This window comes from Trachypithecus francoisi, unplaced genomic scaffold (genome assembly GCF_009764315.1).
Source record: "Trachypithecus francoisi isolate TF-2019V2 unplaced genomic scaffold, Tfra_2.0 Lachesis_group1, whole genome shotgun sequence".
NCBI classification, from domain to species: domain Eukaryota; kingdom Metazoa; phylum Chordata; class Mammalia; order Primates; family Cercopithecidae; genus Trachypithecus; species Trachypithecus francoisi.
The window spans coordinates 95,629,464-95,645,457 of record NW_022681454.1 but is presented as its reverse complement, the minus strand read 5'-3'; the positions used below and the strand labels follow the sequence as shown (position 1 = coordinate 95,645,457).

At 34.6% G+C, this 15,994-nt stretch overlaps 1 non-coding gene across 1 annotated transcript; it reads left to right on the top strand.

Annotated features, from left to right (window-relative positions):
* Positions 1–13,711: 13,711 nt before the first annotated feature.
* LOC117086523 lies at positions 13,712–13,845 on the top strand. Its single transcript, XR_004438421.1, has one exon. It is a non-coding gene; the product is annotated as a U11 spliceosomal RNA (small nuclear RNA).
* The last annotated feature ends 2,149 nt before the right edge of the window (positions 13,846–15,994 follow it).

Here is a 15,994-nt window from a genome sequence, read left to right as displayed (position 1 = left end):
ATCTTCTGTTGAGATCTAGATTCCTCTTCTTCAGTGGTTTTCTACTTGTGCTCTGTGAAGATGTGCAGTTCTATAGGATACTTCAAGGGTTTTCACAAATGCTTGAGTCAAATGTTACAAATATAAACAATGTTTTAAAAGTTTCAAGGGAAGCTAAAGCACTTGAATGTTGTAGCACACTGTAACACATTGGAGACACAAGAAGTAAATGTGTATTCTCAGTTTAGCTAAGATGTGCTACTCTTCTCTTGACAGGGCTGTTTCTTATGTTTAGAATGTTTTGAAAAAGCATAATGAGTAAAGATGTGATTCTGCATTGTTTTTGCTTTGCTTTGTTTTTGAATCTAAAGTTGTGTGGGTTTGTACAAAATAAAACATACCAATATGCAGTACTTCAAGACATATATGAGTGAGGAATTAATAGCAATGCAAGCTTTAATACATTAATTCATGGCATGTTATCCTCATTAATTCATGTGATAAATATAAAAAATAATATTACCTAAGTGCTCATTACCTACCAGCAAAGCTCTAGGCTCTGGGAATGTAGATATAAACAAAACAAAGTGCTTTCACGGACCTGGAATGCTAGTGAAAGGTAGGAGAGAAAATATGCAATAGAAAATGCTTATATAATATGCTAGTTCACTATAAGAATGTGTGAAAAAAAATGAGCAGAAGAGTAATGGTTTTGAAATACCTATCTAATGAGATGATATTTAACCAGAGATTGGAGGGGATGGCAAAACCCTTAGAAATTCTTAGGGTAGAGTTTTCTGGGAAGTGAAAGTGTGAAAGCCCTAACAGAAAGTCCTGCCCATCAAGGACCATCAGAGATCTGGGTGACCAAAGTGAAATCAGCAAGGAAAAAATCAAAGGGAGATGAGCTCAGAGAGTTCAGCAGGGAGACTGCTATGAAACTGAAGAGTAGTTTGAGATTGTAAGAGGAGCTGCTAAAATAAAGTAACAGCAATTTCTCTGTGGGAAGCAGAACACTCTCAATATCATGTACCCAGAACCAAAGTGAGGCAGAATCTAATAGAGGAGCAGAAGAACCACTAATAACACAAAATCAAACTGTTGTGTTCATCAAAACAATCAAAGTTTTTACTGATTTACTTTATAAGGTTACTTACTGCAAACTAAAAGTGAATATCAAATCTCATTTTTATCTCCTTTTAGTTTTTCAATGCCCAATAATATTTCATTAAAATATAATTTTCAGCTTAAAGGGGTTATTATGTATAACTTATAATCATTGATGTAGTCACGTGGAACTTGGATAACTTAACAGGTAATGTTGTAACTCCTCAGATGACAAACATTAATAAGAAAATAGAAGTTATATACATATACTAAGAAAGTAAATCATTAGAGCCACCTATTCTACTACTCTTTATCATAATTTTTTGTTCGTGTGTGATGTGAACACTCATAATAATGAAAGATAACACAATTAGGAAGACAGAGGAAAATATGGTATCTGTTCCTTGCTTTAATTTTTAAGTGAGATTAGATTATTGCTTGTTTCCCTGAGGCAATATGATATCATAAGGTCAATTTAATTAAATGTTCCATGATTCTGCAAACTGTAGTACTAGCATACCAAGCTAATAAGTGAGATAAAATTTGGTTTAGATATTTAATTTCCAAGTACAAAATAATAACACAGGAAGTTTTTAGCTTTTAAAAAGACTATTGAAAATGTTTTAAACAAAGTAGAGTCACTCATAATGAACATCTGACATTATAATGAACTCTTCTTGAAAATATGTACAGGTCTGCATCTAGACATATTAATATATAAAGACGAGAAACAAAAAGAAGTGATTTGATACATAAATAATATGTCTAATCTATTTTGATTATGTAGAGTAATAACAATCATGCAATAATACGATAATTTATTTAGTTCACCAACTAATAATCTTATTATATACTAGTGTAATAATAGAGTCTGTGGATAATAAATTGTAACTAGTTTTTAAAATTAGTTTGAAATTTGAAACTGTGCCTTCACTGAAGAAGTAAAGTAATTGCCCTATATAAAACAATAAACAATATGAATTAAAATAAAAGATAAAGAGTTTTCTCCCATTAAATTACAGAGCAGTAGAGAGAAAATTGATAATGACATAGAACACCTAAACACATAATCAACTAAATTAATCCCTTTTTAACCCCAACTCAACAACAGAATACACATTGTGTCAAATGCACATGAAATATTCAACAAGATAGATCATTTTCTAGCTCATTAAACAAACCACTACAAACTAAAAAAAATTGTGTATTTTCTTATCTCATCATATAGATTAAAATTTAAAATCAATAACAGAAAAATATCTAAAAACCCCAAACACAAAAATTAAATGAAAAAATTCTAAGTAACATATGGATCAAGTAGGAGGTCTTGAAGGAAGGAAATCTCAAAATATAGTAAAATGAATAAAAATAAAAATGCAGTAAATCAATACATATGAGATTCAGGCAAAGTAGTGAGTAGAGGGACATTTAAAGCTTTGGCTATTTTTATTAGAAGAAAATAAATTATCTCAAATCAGTAACCTAAACAGCCACCTTACAAAACAAGTAAAATAAGGTAATTTATATCCAATGAAATAAAAAGGTATTATATAGTAAATATGTGAGAAAAATCAATGAAATTGGGAACAGGGAAACAATAGAAATTATCAATCAAAAAATTATCAAAATTGTTGGAAAAGAAACAATAAAATGTATAAAGCTCTAGCCAACTGGCCAAGGAAAAAAGAAAGTATATCTAGCAATCTCAGGAATGAAGGGGTAGTCACATATATTAAAATCACACAAAGGAAATACTATTAATAACTCTATGCCTATAAATTTGAAAACCTGGTTGGAATGGATTAATTTCTTAAAAAAACAAACTACTAAAAGTTACTCAAAAAGAAATAATGTTAATAGGCCTATATCTATTGAAGAGATTTAATATGTCATTAAAAACCTTTCAATAAAGAAATCATCCTTATAGTACACACATTGCCTAGAGAGGGTTCTTGCCAATAATATATAACTTTTAACTATTTATGTGAAGACAAACAGAGCGATGTTATGAAAAGTGGCTGATTTCAACTATTCAAAAAGTATCAGTGATCTGAAAAGACAAGAGGCTGGGGAACTTTCTTTAGGACACCGACAAAACAAATGGAGCCTGACTCACAATCCTAGACTGAGGCAAATAGTGTCAGAAGAAGAGGTATAAAGTACATTAACAAGATAATTGGGAAGTCTTAATACAAACTTTATATCATAATTTCAGTTTATTATATTGTATCAGCATTTTGTTTATGGGATATAGTTATGATATTGATCTTATATAGGATTATGTTTTAGTTCTCAGAATTTAGGTTGCAGTATGTAGGGGTAAGCACAATAATGTCTACAAACTAATTTCAAATGCTTTAGAAATAAACTAATAAATAAATACCCCTGATAATTAGTGATATTGAGCATTTTTTCATGTTTTTTGTCTGTTTGTATATCTTATTTTGAGAATGATTATTCATGTCTGAAATGGTTTAGCTGTGTCTCCACCCAAATCTCATCTTGAATTCCCACATATTGTGGGAGGGATCTCATGGGAGGTAATTGAATCATGGGGGCTGGTCTTTCCCCTGCTGCTGTCACGATAGTGAATAAGTATCACGAGATCTGACGGTTTTATAAGGGAGAGTTTCCCCACACAAGCTGTCTTCTCTTGTCTGCTGCCATGTGAGACATGCCTTTCACTTTCTGCCATGATTGTGAGGCCTCCCTAGCCAGGTGGAACTGTGAATTCTCCATTAATCGTCTTTCATTTGTAAATTGCTGAGTCTGGGTGTGTCTTTATCAGCAGTGTGAAAACAGACTAATACAGTAAATTGGTACCAGTAGAGTAGGGCACTGTGGAACAGATACCCAAAAATGTGGAAGCAACTTTGGAACTTGGTAACAGGCAGAGGTTGGAACAGTTTGGAGGGGTCAGAAGAAGATGGAAAAATGTGGAAAAGTTTGGAACTTCCTGGAGATTTGTTGAATGTCTTTGCTCAAAATGCTGATAGTGATATGGACAATAAAATCCAGGCTGAGGTGGTCTCAGATGGAGATGAGGAGCTTGTTGGGAACTGGAGCAAAGATGACTCTTGTTATGTTTTAGAAAAGGAATGGGTGGCATTTTGCCTCTGCCCTAGAGATTTGTGGAACTTTGAATTTGAGAGAGATGATTTAGGGTATCTGACGGAATAAATTTTTTTTTTTTTTTTTTTTTTGAGACGGAGTCTCGCTCTGTCGCCCGGGCTGGAGTGCAGTGGCCAGATCTCAGCTCACTGCAAGCTCCGCCTCCCGGGTTTACGCCATTCTCCTGCCTCAGCCTCCCGAGTAGCTGGGACTACAGGCGCCCGCCACCTTGCCCGGCTAGTTTTTTGTATTTTTTTAGTAGAGACGGGGTTTCACCGTTTTAGCCAGGATGGTCTCGATCTCCTGACCTCGTGATCCGCCCGTCTCGGCCTCCCAAAGTGCTGGGATTACAGGCTTGAGCCACCGCGCCCGGCCGAGAAGTCTACTTGTAATCAGTTAACAGACATCCATTTTAAACCATAAACCACAAGCTAAGCAGTAAACGGAACAGATATTTTAAAAATTACAATTTTGTAAAATTTGAACATGACAAGGCATGACACACCACATTTTATCTTGAAGTTTTCTGCTTCAGCACACAATCACTATACCATGCAGTTGCACGCCAAGATTTTTTTATGATCCTGAAAGCAAATCTTTCCAGATAAAGTAATATTTTACTTTCAAGTTCCCAGCTATGTAGAAAAAATGGTGGGTTCAAATGAACAAAGTAACAGATTTTTCAATTGTTTTTCATTTATTTCAGGAAACATCTGTTGAGTACTTATGTTAGTCATTGTGATGCAAAGTCAAATGAGATGGATCTATTGAAAGATCTGAATTTAGTAGAGAGCTGTCAGCAAATAGCTTAATTTTGCCCCCCACAAATAGCTTAATTTTGCCCCCCACAATTGTTTTCAATGGTTTCATCTGTTCTCAGTTCCTGAGCTTTATCATTTATCTTGGATATTGAATGTATCAGCAACTAACAAGTTCCTTCTGATCTAAATCACATTTTTTTTTTTTTTTCCTGACATACAATTTGAAACAGCTTCTCTTTCCTCATCCAAGGCTTAACCCAAACTCAGTTATCTATCAAGAGAAAGGGAATCATCGTTGGATTATTTACTTGCTTCCTTTACCTTAACCTGCAATTGTAAGCAGCTGTTTTTGATTTCCCCATGATCAGCTGAATGAAGAGCGAATCAGAAAGAAAAAAGAAGGAGGAGGAGAAAAAAGAAGGAGGGAAGAAAGGGAGGAAGGAGGGAAGGGAAGGAGGGAGGGAAGCAAAGAAAGGAAAAAAGAGAAAAAGTCTTTATTAATAACTGCTGCTGTAATTGAGCATTGGAGCTCCATTGGGTGCCTTTCAGTTAAGGTTTGCCTGGACCTCTCAGGCATCATTCTCTGGCAAGGCCCTTTCAGGAGGGCCCCACCTGCACTGCTCATTCAGTGTAATCTGGCACACAGGGAAAGCTTCCCATCTTTAAATACCCCAGTTTAGAGCAAAGACTGCTCCACCTGTGACCCTCTTGACTCAGAAAGCACAACTTCTTGATTCTAGAATTTTGCTCCAGAGTCAAGCACAAAACTGTGTGTGTGCCAGATCCCAGGAACACAATTCACATGCTCTCCACAACAATTAAATAAAATGATGTGATCTAGATGTAAGTAGAGAATTAAAATGTGCTACAGACACTGTCCAAATATAAATAATCATTGAGTAGTGAAAATATAGATTTACTTTTCTTCTGTTTGCATAACTAATTGTTGTAAAGTGACAAATTTAACTGAGAACCTGCTTTTATTTTTAAATTAGTAATTTTGGTTTCTTTTAAAGGAAATTTAAATTTATATTAGAGGTATCAAAATATTTCTAATATTAAACAATTATACTACTTACCGATTGTTAGCTCTTCAATTCTGGTTATAACTATTGAAATTTTGGTATAATTTATTTTTATCCCAATTACTATAATTCCTAGCCCCCACCCCCAACATTTTCCAAATGATAAGGCTCCCTTAGTCCCGTATGAAGTATGGCTTACATGATTTTTCTTAAGTTTTTTACATAGGATCTTTCATTTTCATCTTGCAGCCATTTGTTGAAAGTGTAGGAGGTTGCTGGCACATGGGAATTTTTTTTTTCTTTTTTTAAGGAATAAAAACTGTAATGTGCCTATGAGTGAATTATCAGAGAAGGCATTTAAACATTTCACATTCAAGAATAAACTGATTCAAATTTTCAAAATGTTTGCTACTTTTTCTGAAAGCTTTAAATTATAGTTTGTTCTTCTATACAAGATGTCTTTAAGAAAGTGGCATTATTTGTAAGTACAAAATTTATTTTATCTATCAGGTGGTTTTCTAGATAATCAGAAAGTTCTTTATTTTAAAATGCAGAAGTTCCAGTAACTATATTAGCAGTATCCCAAAGATATAAATCAGAATAATACAGAAAGTTGTACTCATTAAAACATTATTTAACATATTTTGCTTTCAGAAAGACAGAGACATTCTACTCCAAAGAAGCTGAAAAATTAAAAAGATATAGTTAATACATTGTATTTTTTTAAAGATAAGCTCACCTATTTCTTCGGAAAGGACATCCTTGAGTTTTAGTACTCTAAATTACTCTATTCAAAAAGAACTTCCATTTAAGTCGTTATTTAAGCAGAGGTCACGTGCAAAAGAGATTTTCCTCTCTAGCAAGTTTTCACTTCAAGACATAGGCTGATGACAAAGTAAGTTTTAAAGCCTTTTTGGTGTAATAAATGTTGATATCCACCAACACTGATAGGCACTAACAAATTTTTGTCCCTGGATCTAAAAGTGATTACAGTCTTGAGGTAAGATCTAATATGTTTCTTTCATATAGTTAGAGTTAGTTGTTTTATACTATCATAAAATTCCTCCCCCTGCCCCGAAAATCTTTAGTGGCCCTTCCAAAGCTGCCCTATTTTATGAATGGTTTTTCCAGTCACAAAGCAGGCTGTCCTTTACCCATTGAATTAGTTTGGCACCTCTATCATAAATCAATTACCCATATATTATTCTATTCCACTGATAGATATGTCTATCCTTACTCTTAACATTTTTTATTTATGGTAGCTTTATACTTTGTTTTTTAAAATGTAGTTGTTTTGGCTACATTTCTGGGCCATTTGTTTTTCCATATAAATGTAAGAATTTATATGAAAAGCTTGTCCATTTCTATTAAGAAACTCATAGACATTTCAGCTGAGATTGTGTAAAATCCATAAACCATTTGCAAAAGAATTAATAAACAATATTGAGTCTTTCCAACTATGAACAACATTACATACTGCTAAATTTTGGGAGATCATCTTTAATTTCTTTCAGCAATGTTGTTAGTTTTTTGTACATTTGTTGTTATACATATCCCTTTATATTTAATGTGTTACTTTTTTACTTTAAATTTAAATGTAAATTTTAAATTAATTTTAATGTTTATGTCCAGTGTGCATTTGTTTTATATAAGGACAGCTTTATTTCTTCCTTTTCAAAACATATATATATATATATATATATATATATATATATATATATTTAATCCTTAATGCACAGGCTAAGCCTTCTAGTGACTTCCTGATAGCAATGAAGTTAATGGGTATCTTGACTTACTCCCAAACTTAGAGGGAAAGAATTTGGTCTTTCATCAGTAATAATCATCACTTGAAGATTTTCAGAGATATTTCAGCGAAATCTCTTTTCTGTTTCTAATTTGCTGAGAATTTTTATTATGAATGAGCAGCCCTTGAATTTTATCAAATATTATTTTCACATTATCAAGATGATCTTGTGTTTCTTATTTTCTTAATTATTTTAAGGTATTTTATTTCAAATTTAATATTTTCATGTATTTGTGGATTCTCTTTGCTAGAAATTTTAAAGGTGAGTCAATTTAGATAATTTATGGATTTCAAGATACATATTTATTTCATCTAAGTTGTCAAATTTATTGGCATTAATTCATTTATAACATTTTCTTATTAAGCTGTAGACTCCAGAGTGTTTCTCTTCTATTATTCTTGATATTAATAATGTGTCTTCACATTGTTTTTTATTAATGAATCTGGAGGTCTATTTTATCTTATGGTTTCTTTGCTTCTTTGTCCATCATCAATGTTACTGAATGTTGTTTGTATAGTTATTCCCTTCCTTTCATTTAGTTTGGATTTAATTTGCTTTGCTTGTCAAACTGCCTAAGAGATCAGTAGTCATCAAATTGTCACCTGCAGGAAAAATTCATCCCACCACCTATTTTTGTACTGCATGAAAGCTGAGTGGTTTTTACATTTATAAGTGTTTGAAAAATAAAATAATATTTTGTGCATATAAAAATCACATATAGTTCAAATTACAGTCTTCATAACTAACTTTTTAAGAATAAAATCCTACTCATTTATTTAAGCATTGTTTATGTTGTTTTCAAACTACAATGGCAGAGCTGAGTAGTAATGACTATAGACTAGAAAGGCTAAATTATTGCTCATCTGGCCCTTTACAGAAAGTTTTGCAAACCCCAGTCTTAAATGATTGATTTAAATTTGTGTTGGTGTGCTTCTAATTTAAACATTTAAAGCTATAACTTTCTTTTTTCACACTGTTTAACTTACATCACAAAAATTTTAAAATGCTGCTTTTTCATTTTATTTAATTCAAAATACTTTCTAATTTCTCTCTTGGTTGACCTGTGGGATATTTAGGAATGCTTTGTTTAGCTTTCAAGTGAGACTTTTTCAGATATCTTCTTATTGTTGGTTTCTGATTATTTATACTGTGGTTAGATAACACACTTTGTATTTTTGATTTCAATTCACTTAAATTTGATGGAATTTATTTTATGGCATATCATCTGGCCTATTTTGTTAAACATTCAGTACTTTAAAATTATGTGTATTCTGCTATTGGAGGCTGAAATGTTCTATAAATGTAAATTAGGTATATTTGGTTGATATTATTAATTTTTTCCTATGTTCTTACTGATTATATACTTATCAGTTATTCAGAGGGGGTGTAGAAAATTCCAGCCATGATTCTCATTTTGCTGATTTCCCTCTTAATTACTATTAGTTATTGCTTCATGTATATTTCAGCCGTTATTGAATGCATAAATGTGAAGTAGTGTTTTGCCTTCTTGATTAATTTGCTTCCTCATCATTATGAAATTGCTGTTTATGTCTGGTAACATACTTATTTTATAGTAATTTTTATCAATTTTTACTACAGTCTTTCCAGCTTTTTTGTGCTCGGTGTCTTTAGGGTTTATATTTTTTCATTATCTAACTTATTGATGTGATTTGGCTCTGTGTCCCCACCCAAATCTCATATTGTAGCTCCCACGTGTTGTGGGAGGGATCCAGCAGGTGGGAGATGATTGAATTATGAGAGCAGGTTTTTCCTGTGCTGTTCTCCTAACAGTGAATGGATCTCATGAGATTCGATGGTTTTAAAAACGGGAGGTGTCCTGCACGAGTTCTGTTTGTCTGCCGCCATTCACTTAAGACGTGACTTGCTCCTCCTTGCCTTCTGCCATGATTGTGAGGCCTCCCTAGCCACGTGGAATTGTAAGTTTAATAAACCCCTTTATTTTGTAAATTGCCTAGTCTTGGGGATGTCTTTATCAGCAGCATGAAAAGAGACTAATATACTTATCAATCTATGTATATTTTAAGTGTGCTACCTATAGCTAATCTCATAATCTCTGCCTTTTTTTTTTTTTTTTTGGCCTGTCTAAATGATTCATCTTTAATGTAAATACCAATATAGTAAAGTTTATAACAATCATCTTGTTCTTTGTTTATATATGATGCACCTGTTTATTTCTTAATCCCTTTTTTATCAAGTTTTTTTCACACTGAGTTTTTTTAATGACTCCATTATTTGGTAATTAAACTCTTTTGGTTTTGCATGATTGTTTTAACATCTAAAATGTATGTCTTTACTTTATGATAGACTATCTTGAAAAAATATACTCCTTATATATAAGTCACGTTTAAAAAATAAGGCTTTCATTTGTTGTAATCCTTGATACCATTGTTTCAACATAATTTATTTTTACACATGCCATGAACCTGGTAGTGCATTGCTTTTACTTTTGATTAAAAAATTTAATTATCTTTTAAATAAAAATTAGAAATGGTATTTTATATTTATACCAGCTTATTCATAATTTCTGGTATATTTTATTATTTTGAGCGGATCCAAGATTTTGTGTAGTATTATTTTCTCTGACTGAAGAAATTTTTCTTAAATTTTTTTTTAGTTTTGGTCAACTGATGATGAATTTTTTTTTTTCCTCTGGAAAAATTTAAATTCTACTTTTATTTTGAAAGAATGCTTTTGCTGAGTTCAGAATTATAGAATGACAGATTTTCTTGTTTCATTATTTTAAAATGTTTTCCAATATCTTTGAACTTTCATTATTTATTCTGAGTTCTAGACACTCTTATCTTCATTTCTCTTTACATGTGTCATGTTGATTTTCAGAAATGTGGTTATAATATGTCTTGACATGTTATGTGTGTGTGTGTGTGTGTGTGTGTGTTTTCTCTGTAGTTTATTGAGATTTTTGGATTCTTAGAATATAGTTGTCATCAATTTGGATATTCTTGAGGCATCATTTTTTAACAATTTTTGATATTACTCATTACTCTAGGATTTTAATTTTATGCGTTTTACACTGTTTTGAAGTATTCTAAAAGTGTTGAGTTTTACCTTAGTTTTTAAAATCTGCTTCTCTTTTCTTCACTGTAAAAATTGTATTCTATGCTTTAAACTTCATTAATTTTTTTGTCTATCTACCCCACTATTAGTCTCACCCAATAAAACTGGATGAGACTTACTGGATGAATAGACATCCAATAAGACTATATTATATAGTCTATAATTTTTAGAGTTTTTATTTGGGCCTTTTTAATATATATACCATTTCCATTCTATTATGTTTCTATTTTGTTTTAAATATTTGTATAGAATTGCAATAGCTCTTTATCAATTTTTGTCTTCTACTTAAATTATGTTTATAATTTCCAGGTCTGTTTTTGTTAAGTAAGTTTTATCTAGATTTTGTGTCATAATTTATGGCTCTTTGGCTTGTTTAGTAATTTTGATTAGATGTTAAGCATTGCAATTTTGTTGTTTTTCTTTAAATAGTTTTGTTTTTAAAATATTTTTGACTTAAAATTAATTTTTAAATTATTTACTTTGTTTGCTTTTGAGCTTTGCCAAGGCATGTGTAGAACAGCATTCATTCTAAAGAAAGCCCAGATACTTACTAAGACATGGCTTCTTTAACATCTACACTGAATGCTATGGGTAATTACTGAAGACTGTCTCTGTGGTGACTCAGAGCTTAAACATCTGCTTGTCCTTTGTGAGCCTTTAGAATTGCTATGCTTACAAATTCTTAGTATTTCTTTGCCCTTGCCTTTGGAATTTTATTCTTTTCATGTGCAGCCTAGTACTCAGCAAAGAATCAAGAATCCCTAAATTGATTTTCAGAATACTATTTTAACAGCTCCTTCTTCTCTAGAATGCTAGTTTATACTTTTAGCTGACTCAAACTTCCAAAAATTGAATTCTCATTTCCTCAGTTCAGTCTTGCCTAGGGTGTTTAGATTTATCCTTTTACATTGATAGTCTGGAAATTGTCTCCAGGCAATGAAATGGGGAGATTTTTTTCTCACATGATTTATGCACCATTTTTTAAGGATCAAACCTACACTATCTGTTGTCTGTTATCTGGAAATAGTTTCATGTGTTTTGTGCAGTTTCTGAATATTTATGGTAGGAAGTTGTGTCTCTGTTCCTCCTTCATGCCTCGTAACAGAAATTTGTTATGTAAAATTGGTACAAGTGAATCTTAAAATCTAAATTAAAGACATGCATTAGTGGTAAAATTTGTGTGGTCTTTGTCTTAACAATAATGAGAAGAGTTGAGATAATAGGAGAACATGGGTTTTATAATTTCATGGACCTGAATTTGAATTGTAGTTGTGTTTCAAAGAATGAGTGACTTAATCTTTTCATCTTTCAATTTCTTAAAATACAAAATGTTATAAACCCCACCTCATACTATTATTGTGAGAATTTATTGAGGTATTAGGCTCATATCTTTACATGTCATTAGCTGCAGATTTGATGTATAAAATAAAAGAAAAAGGTATCTAAAAACTTTGCACTTATATTTGTTTTAGTTGCAATGTGTGCAATTTAACTCATTTAAATAAAAAGTTATTCTCAAGTTGAAAGAGATCAAATGAAGAGACTAAGAGGCAGAAATGAAGTCCACAGGCAAACAGCCTGGGCGGTGCCCTGACAGCCCGGGCGGCGCCCTGAGCCTAGTTAAAGATCGACCCCGGACCTAACCGATTAGGTTATCTATAGACTCCAGACATTGTAAGGACAAACGTTATGAAAGTCTCTGTCCTGGCCGGGCGCAGTGGCTCAAGCCTGTAATCCCAGCACTTTGGGAGGCCGAGACGGGCAGATCACGAGGTCAGGAGATCGAGACCATCCTGGCTAACACAGTGAAACCCCGTCTCTACTAAAATACAAAAAACTAGCCAGGCGAGGTGGCGGGCGCCTGTAGTCCCAGCTACTCGGGAGGCTGAGGCAGGAGAATGGCGTAAACCCGGGAGGCGGAGCTTTCAGTGAGCTGAGATCCGGCCACTGCACTCCAGCCTGGGTGGCAGAGCGAGACTCCGTCTCAAAAAAAAAAAAAAAAAAAAAAGAAAGTCTCTGTTCTGCTCTGTTCTGTTCTAATTACCGGTGTCTGCCACATATCTTAGTCCTGGGCCCAGTACAAACACATCCCTCTATTTTGTTCCGACTTCCTGAACCCAACACAAACACATCTCCCCCCACACACATCTCAGAAACACCACCTAGAGAGCCCCTGATAAGGTCACAACCGTTTGTAGTTTTACTAAATGCGCGGGAACAAATAGAAAACTGTTAATTGTATAACTTAAAATATTAACCAATTACCAGTTGTGATGCTGCAACCAAAAGAATTCCTTTGTACCTCTGTAACCTTACATATCCTGTATGCATCGGGCTATAAAAAGCGGGCACATGCATCATTCGGGGCCCTCTTGTATGTTGTAGAACGGAGGGACCAAGTTCGAACTTGCATTAAAGATCCTTGCCGCTTGGCTTTGACTCTGGACTCTGGTGGTCTTCTTCGGGGAATAAACGGTCTGGGCATAACAAAGTGTAAATGAAAAAAGAAATTAGGCTGAGCATGGTGGCTCACACCTGTAATCCCAGCACTTTGGGATGGTGGAGCAGGAGGATTGCTTGAGGTCAGGAGTTCAACACCAGACTGGCTAACATGACAAAAAACTGTCTCCATGAAAAATACAAAAATTAGCTGGGCATGGTGATGCACACCTGTAGTCCCAGGTACTTGGGAGGCTAGGCACAAGAATCATTTGAACCTGGGAGGCAGAGTTTGCAGTGAGCAAAGATCATGACACTGCATTCCAGCATGGGTGATAGAGCGAGACCCCGTCTCTAGAATAAATAAATACATACATAAATAAATATTAAAAAGGGCTTCTGTCGTGAGTGGCACACGTAGGGCAACTCGATTGCTCTGTGTGCGTAATCGACATCAAGAGATTTTGGAAGCATAATTTTTTGATATTCGGGCAGCTGGTGATCATTGGTCCTGGCGCCCTAAAAATAAATAAATAAATAAATAAAAATAATAAATAAATAAATATTGATGGTTTTTTATGAGTTTTACTTATTATGTCCTCTATGAGAATCAGTAATAAATCAAGCACAAATCCCCAAGCATGGTTTGTTAGTTACAAAGTAGAATGCTTTCATTTTATTTTAGTTACATATGTACTGATATGGTTTAGTTCCAAGGATGGTTTGTTACTTACAAAGCAGAATGCTTTTATTTTCTATTAGTTACATATGTACTGATGTGGTTTAGCTGTGTCCCCACCAGAATCTCATCTTGAATTGTAGCTCCCATAATTCCCATTAGTCCTAGGAGGGACCCACCATGAGGTAATTGAAACATGGGGGTGGGTGTTTCCCATGCTGTTCTTGTGATAGCATATAAGTCTCACAAGATCTGATGGTTTTATAAAGAGAAGTTCCTCTACACATACTCTCTTGCCTGCCACCACTTAAGATGGGACTTTGTTTCTCCTTGCGTTCTGCCATGATTGTGAGGCCTCCCCAGCCACGTGGAAATATGAGTCAATTAAACCTCTTTCCTTTATAAAGTACCCACTCTCAAGTATGCCTTTATTAACAGCATGAGAACAGACTAATATATGTACCTAAGGTCCATTTTTATCACTGTATGTATTATCTAAGTGGAAAGCTATTTTTATCCCACAGGCTGTAATTTCACAAGAGACTGTCATGCTTTTACAATTACAGCATTTTTTGTTTACTTAATCTGTTACAGGCTCTGCTTTTTCAAGCATGTTTTGATGAAAATGACAAAGGCGATTAGTAAAAAATGTATAATAGGAAAAATAAAATATAATCTTAAAAATGTTTTTCTCTAATTTGATTGCCTATATTTGTGCCTTTACCCTCTTTTCCCTCCATTTGGAGGGGAAGGGTTGTAGGACATGATGTGTATTAGTTCACTTTCACACTGCTATAAAGAACTATCTGAAACTGGGTAATTTATGAAGAAAAGAGGTTTAATTGACTCACAGTTCTGCAGACTAAACAAGAAGCATGACTGGGAGGCCTCAGGAAACTTACAATTATGGCGGAAGGTGAAAGGGAAGCAAGCATGTCTTTACCATGGCCGAGCAGAAGAGAGAGAGAGAAGGGGGATGTGCCACACACTTTTAAACAATTAGCTCTCATGAGAACTGACTCACTATCATGAGTACAACCCCATGATCTGCTCTCCCCACCCAAATGCCTCCCACCAGACCCCTCCCTGACCCTTGGGAGGTTATAATTAGTCATGAGATTTGGGTGGTGATACAGAGCCAAACCATATCATTCCACCCCTGGCCCCTTCCAAATCTCAAGTCCTTCTTACATTTCAAAACCAATATGCCTTCCCAGCAGTCTCCCAGAGTCTTAACTCATTCCAGCATTAACTCAAAAGTCCAAGTCCTAAGTCTTATCTGAGACAAGATAAGTCACTTCCATCTATGAGCCTGTAAAGTTCAAAAGCAAGTTTGTTACTTCCAAGATACAATTGGGGTACAGGCATTGGGTAAATTGTCCCATTCCAAATGGAGAAACTGGTTAAAACAAAGGGATATAGGCCCCATGCCGGTCTGAAACACAGTAGGACAGTCATTAAATTTTGAAGTTCCCAAATAATCTCCTTTGACTCCATGTCTCACATCCAAGGCATGCTGATGCAAGAGGTAGGCTCCCATGGCCATGGGCAGCAGAGTCTCTGTGGCTTTGCAGGGTACAGCCCTCTTGGCTGCTTTCACAGGCTAGCGTTGAGTGCCTGCAGCTTCCCCAGGTGTACAGTACAAGCTGTCAGTGGATCTACCATTCTGGACTCTGGAGGACAGTGGCTATTTTCTCACAGCTCCACTAGGCAATGCCCCAGTGGGGACTGTGTGGGGACTCCAACTCCACATTTCCCCTCCTCACTGCCTTAGTAGAGGTTTATCATGAGGGCTATGCCCCTTCAGCAGACCTCTACCTGGACATACAGGCATTTCCATACATCCTCTCAAATCTAGGTGGAGGCTTCCAAACTCTTGCCTTCTGTGTACCTGCAGACCCAACATCATGTGGAAGCTGCCAAGGCATGGGTGTTGCACCCTCTGAGGCAATGGCCAATCTGTATGTTGGTGCCTTTTAGCCATGGCTGAAG